At 34.3% G+C, this 6000-nt stretch overlaps 1 protein-coding gene across 6 annotated transcripts in view; it reads right to left on the reverse strand.

The window, feature by feature from the left end:
- Nucleotides 1-3239, reverse strand: part of LOC101910539 (cadherin-19) — a 68882-nt gene extending 65643 nt beyond the window's left edge. For all 6 annotated transcript variants that reach the window (XM_027789346.2, XM_027789345.2, XM_055800625.1 and 3 more), the window contains exon 1: nucleotides 3076-3239. The gene's annotated coding sequence lies outside the window, so the exon portion shown is untranslated. The remainder of the gene's footprint in view (nucleotides 1-3075) is intronic.
- Nucleotides 3240-6000: the final 2761 nt, after the last annotated feature.

Here is a 6000-nt window from a genome sequence, read left to right on the forward strand (position 1 = left end):
TAAAACTTCAAGAACTTTAATTGCTATTTTATTCACCCATATTATTTTTCACTGACTGTCTTAAAGATCTGTAAAATACTAAAAAAGAGTTTACTGTGCAGAGAGATTTTATCCTGGCTATGTTTGAATCAGAATAAAGACAGTGCTCAGTCACAGTGAATTCTGTTATTCATTTGTTATTTATGGTTTACAATTTGCTTTACTAGAATGTGTTTTGGCTTCCAATGTGTCATAATTCCATACAAAAAGTAAACCAGGAAAATGTTAAGTGACACCTTATACTTCCTGTAATGTTTAGTTAGCAATTTTAAGGTTTCAACAACTGTCACTCATAAATTTGGGGTGGGTGGGGGGTGGGAGTTGGGAAGTGCTAATGCAAAGTAACCCACAAAGTTTGTCTTCCACAAATCTAACATTGCATCAGAATATGTAAACTTTAGAGTTCTCCTTTAAGAGAATCTTAGTAATCTTAGTTCAGGTATTATCATATTTTTCAGTTCCAGTACTGTATTTATAGACACAAAGCTTTTACCGAGGTTTTATTTCTTTCTTTTCTTTTTTTTTTTTTTTTCAAGTTGAATATCTTTAATGTTGTTGTTTATTTGAATGTTTATAATGTTGTTGTCTCAATAGGAATTTGATTTAACAGGTAGGTCAGTGGCCTAAGAATGAGGGATTCTAATGTAATATTACCTTCCATTTACAAGGTTTTCGCTATGTTTGTGTCCCTGATAGAAAGCCTGGGAGTAATGCCCTTTTGCAAACATTTTTGACAGTTGCAGCCTCATTAGCAATATCAATTGCAATTCCTTTAATGCTACAGGCAATGCAGCTGTGGAGAAGATACCTGGATCTGTGTATCCAAAGCACATTTATGTTTCCATGTGGTCTTGTTGACTTTGCTCCATCCTCATTGACTTCCTCTGTAATGGATATGTGCCTTGCCTACTTAGCAGGGTCTGGAATGAAACGTCCCACAATACTCAGGGTAGCTGAGGCCACCATACACACTCGGGCCTCTCGATTAATTCATCTTAAGAAACAAGCATTTTGCTGGGTTAAGAAGATCGGAAGGATGGGTAAGGAAGACATTCTGTTATACATTTTTTCCTTCAAAATGTAGTCTCAAAAGGGAAGACAGTTGAAATGGAGAAAAAATTAAGGGACCATGTTGGAACCCATTTCTACTGTCTGTGTTAGAAATCAAGACTTTGGGTGACTTGTAAAGTAGAATGAGAATAAGGGTTTTCACCTACAAAAGAACTAATACATTAATTCAGTATTATCTATTGTATTGTTAGGTCTGTTAGCAAAATTACCTTTTTTAAATTAAACTGATTTAAGAAATAGCCAAATCTTTCTGATTAAGCCAAATAAGGAGTTTCCAAGTATATTTATAGTAAACATGATGCAAAGATTACACAATGGAAATTTCAACCCAAGCACTTATGAAGTATCAAAGCAAATAAAACAAAGGGCAATGACGAAAAGGAGCAGGTAGCTTGAACCATGGCATCAATAAAATCTGCCTGTATAGCATATCACATACTGCTTCCTGATTTCAGTATCAAAATGTGTTGATTATTTCTGATATTTACTTTTTGTTGGTAATTGTAAATCATTCTGAAACAGGGAGGCAACATGTTGAGTTAATTTTGAAAATAGTCTATATTTTAGCAGTTCTGGATGCAAAATGTGTATTTTTTATAAATTACCTAATACTACGTTAAAATATTTAAGTTTTGTTCTAAAAATGCATGGCTTTCCATAGTAGACTTGTAGTTTTGTTCTTTGGTTTTAAGCCACTTTTCTTATTTTGTGGTCAAGTCCCTCTTTCTTCCTCCCTCCTTTACCTAAAAAATAATTCCAAGTATGGATTTTCATTGTCTGCTAGCTCTTACACCAATGCATTTTTCAGTTTAAAAGTGTAGAAATTCTGAACTCCAGACACAGCCCTATATTTACTTTATGTGAGTGCTTAGTTCAACACTTCTAACAGGAAAATGTTGAACATCAAAATGTATCATTGTGACTCCTATAACTGAGTCCACAGATCAGTTTTTGCACCTCACCACAAATATATTTTGTATAAATTAAAAGCGGTTTATCTGGAGTGCTTTTTCAACCACAACCAATTCTAAATTACAGTCTATTAAAAAATAATGACATAATCCAAAAGCCATGAAATTCCTACCAGTTTCATACCAAAATGATTTCTAGAAATGGACAAGCTGACAGACATTCAGCATTTGAATAACTAATCAAGAGCTACTAAATATCTCTGCGCTGTATTCTACTGGATGTTTCTGGACTGTAGTGTAATTGGGGAGTTAGAACATGAAAAATAAATCGTAGCTATACAATTCTAATAGAAGATTTGTGAAAGAAACATGAAATACAAATATTTTGATAGCATATATACTGCATTGCTCTATGAATATCTTATTTATTAACAAATCACCATTTCACATCTGAGATCCAATAAAAGTAGAAGCATTCCTTTTTTGTCATCTGAAAGATTTTCAGTTGCTAGGTGTGGGTTTATCAAGATAAATGGCCATAGAAATGTGAATGTAAAGTTAAGAAAAGGTGGGTTTTTTTAAGAGAGTATTATTGCTACGGTAGAATGGAGAAATACAAGAAGTATTTCTAAGTGTTCCTGTAAAAAAAAAAAAGAGACTTTTCAGTCTTCTTGACATTTCTCTCAAAGACTTGAAAGCACATTTTAATGACAATTACTTGCATGAGTGTAGATGAAGCAATCGCAAGCAATCTGTCAGAGGTGGGGGTCTTGCAAAAACAGATTCATAATCAGCATGAATATTTTAATGTGCAAGTTGAACACAAAACAGACATAGTAAGTATGGTAAATCCAACTTAGAAAGTTGAATTTCTACAGCTGTAAAAGTTAGTCATTGGACTCAGAGGAAACAACAAAGGCACGTTTCTTCTTTTAGAGATTTTGAGTGGCTGGGGTTTTTCTTTGCCTGTTGTGGTTTTTGCACTGGAAACACCCAGCTAAATGTTTTAAATTTTATTTTTGAAGGTGGCAAAAAAGAAAGATAGAGATCTTACCTGTGTAACCTCAGGGCCTTCAAGGTTTCAAGAAATAGGTATCGTAAAAGTTGAATTAAACATCTGATGCAAAGAAGTAAGCAGTTTTTTTGTACTTCACAGAACCTCCGAAAGCTTTAGGAGTTACAGCTTCCTGCCAGTGTAAGTCACTTCTGCTTTTAGTTTTGAAAACTCACAGTATGACACTGCTTATTGCATGCTATTTTGGGTGCCCTGAGTAAAACTATGAACACAGGCACTTTTGTGCAAAACATCATAAGGCCTCTCTGATGTTCATTCAGAGTTCAGAATTAAAATGCGGGAGGCTCCAGCAAGCAAAATACAAGCTGATTTTCTTTTTCCTAGTGGAAAAATAAAGTACTCCCTGGCAAGTAACCAAGGTGGTGGGAAGGTAATTCATTTTGTGAGAGAGTATTTTGCAAGTGAAAGGGATATGCCCTCTGTTTAGAGATTAGTCAGGAAAACAAGTGATCAATTTAGAGTAGTTACAAAAGTTAGTCAAAGAAGAGAGTTTCTACAGTCTTGGTTTTGCCCTCCAGCCTTCCCCCTGCCCCCAATTTAGTTTTAAGAATCATAAAATCTTCATACTGAGGGGGAAAAAAAAACCCAACACATGCCGAAGATAGCGGCTTCTGTCTTTACATATTTTGGGATACATTAAATAAATTCTTTACAACTCTTGCAACTGTCTATAACAGTTTATTTTTGTCTACTAGCTAATGTTTGAAAAATATAATGAACATAATCATAAAAAAACCCCAAGCAAACAACCCTCAAAACCTTGTGGAAAAATTATGCAACAGGTTATATTTTTTTCATAGAATTAAGTTTTATCTTAAGTCAGTTTGGAAATTTTTAAACAATAACTCAATTATACCTTGTCCATTCCTTGTGCTTTCAAAAAGAAAAAAGGATATATTGGGAATAAACAAGAACTATGGATTACAGTAACATTTCTGTAATTATTATGAAGACATTTATGGTGAGATAATCTGGAGCTACATCAGTTTTAGCTCCAGGCCAAGAAGACTTCTGAGAAGTCCTAAATGGTAAAACAACAAACATGACATTTTGTCAATGTATTCTGTTAAGGATAAAACTAAAACAAACAACAACAACAAAAAAAACACCCAAAAAACTTCTAAAACCATTTTAAATTTTCCATTCTAAAATCAGTAGCTCTAAGGAATAAATATGTTAGATATTTTTATTTTTTTTTTGTCCTGAAATTGCGTCCTTCAGGCAGAAATTTTTGACATCTCGAGAAAAGTTACCTCTCCCTCTTCCTTCTTCCCCATCCAATCTAGGAAAATTTAGCAACTGTTTCTATGTAGAAATTGAAAAACTCTTATCTGTACTTTTATCATATATTTTAAACATATTTTCTTCTGGAAAAGAAGGAAAGTAAATTGTGACCAGCCCTGTAGAACTGCCTTAAAATTTCAGGAATCTCATGGCCAGAAGACAAAAGATTGTGAACAAGGAACGGTGATTCTTCAGTATATGTAATACTACAAGAAGACATGACTATAGTGCTGCCAAGTCAGAGAATAAAGCAGAGCAGAGCACTGTCTGCAAAGGAAACACTTCCGGTTGATCCATATGTGAGCGCTGGTACCTTGGCTAACACCAAATCACTGTTTACTTTATTCATGTCTAGATGTCAGGGGCAAATCAGCTGGTTCCAAATAAATACAAGCCCCTCTAGTATCACAGACCTTAAATCTCGAAATGAATGGGCTTGAAATGACACAAGGAAAACTGTCCATCCATTATGTCCATCTTGACACAATTAGAAAGTCTACTCTATAAATTATTGTGTACACTATCTGGGCAGCTGGATTTTTGTGAGAATATTCAGAATTACTTCTCAGCCTTTTGAGAATGATCTCCTGACAACTTCTTGAGGACTATCTCCTCCTAACTACTTCAGTATAAGTAATACAGTTTCTGTATCAGACTGAAAATGAACACAAAATTCATCAAATTATATACAGTTTTATCATTAAGTAGATAGACGGGCTAATAATTTTTTCTCAAACCAGAGCAAACATCATAATATTATACAGCTTAAGGTTCTTTGAGAAGACTGTATTCTTAGTATTTATGAAGTTAGGTATTAAAAACAATCTGACAAAGTTTTCTTTCTGGTGCTCTTACCTCAAGCATTTTTGCCTGTGCTAGGTAAAACTTGATTTCTTTGTCTAAAGCTTGATGTAAGATTTGAGTCAAGGTATCAATATAAACTAAAATAACTTTTTCATATCTTCTGCAATTTTTATCATGGTTGGTTGTTTAAGAAACAGGAATGTTTGGGGAGAGCTGCTGTTTAGTAAGAATAGTTGCATTCTACATTTGCTTCATGGTCTGACATGACCTCTGCACAGGGTGAGGTATAGCTGATGCAAAATAGAAAAATGGGAAGAAGTGAAAGACTCTTTCTTAAGATCTGTGGAAACTGAAAAAGTGTAATTGAAATTCAGTTATGTGTTACCATTTACCAATTGGAAAAATGGATTTTTTACAAATGCTGCTTCTCACTGGCTTTCTAGCAATACAGGAGAGGTGACGTTTCATTCACCGAGCCAGAGTTAACTAGACATAGGTGTAAGAAAAGGGTAAAACCATTGTTGACAGTTGGCAAACAAGATATGCTCATTCATTAAGAATGCTGAATCTTGTCACAAGATGAAATCTAAGATGTGCCATGTGAAGGGAACAGAAATGAGCAGTAGGGATCATATAAACATGAAAGTTTCTTGGAAATGTTTGTTGGAGAACTGGTGAGGCAAACTGGCCAGAACAGGAGGGATTTTTGACAAGGTACAGATAGAATGCAACAACAAGGAAAAAATAGATTAGTTGTGTGGTCTGCATAAGAAGGCTAGTTCACAAAGTTATAAGAAACATTTTTCAGCTGAGAAG

The sequence above is a fragment of the Falco peregrinus genome, chromosome 3 (assembly GCF_023634155.1).
Source record: "Falco peregrinus isolate bFalPer1 chromosome 3, bFalPer1.pri, whole genome shotgun sequence".
In the NCBI taxonomy this organism is placed as follows: Eukaryota; Metazoa; Chordata; class Aves; order Falconiformes; family Falconidae; genus Falco; species Falco peregrinus.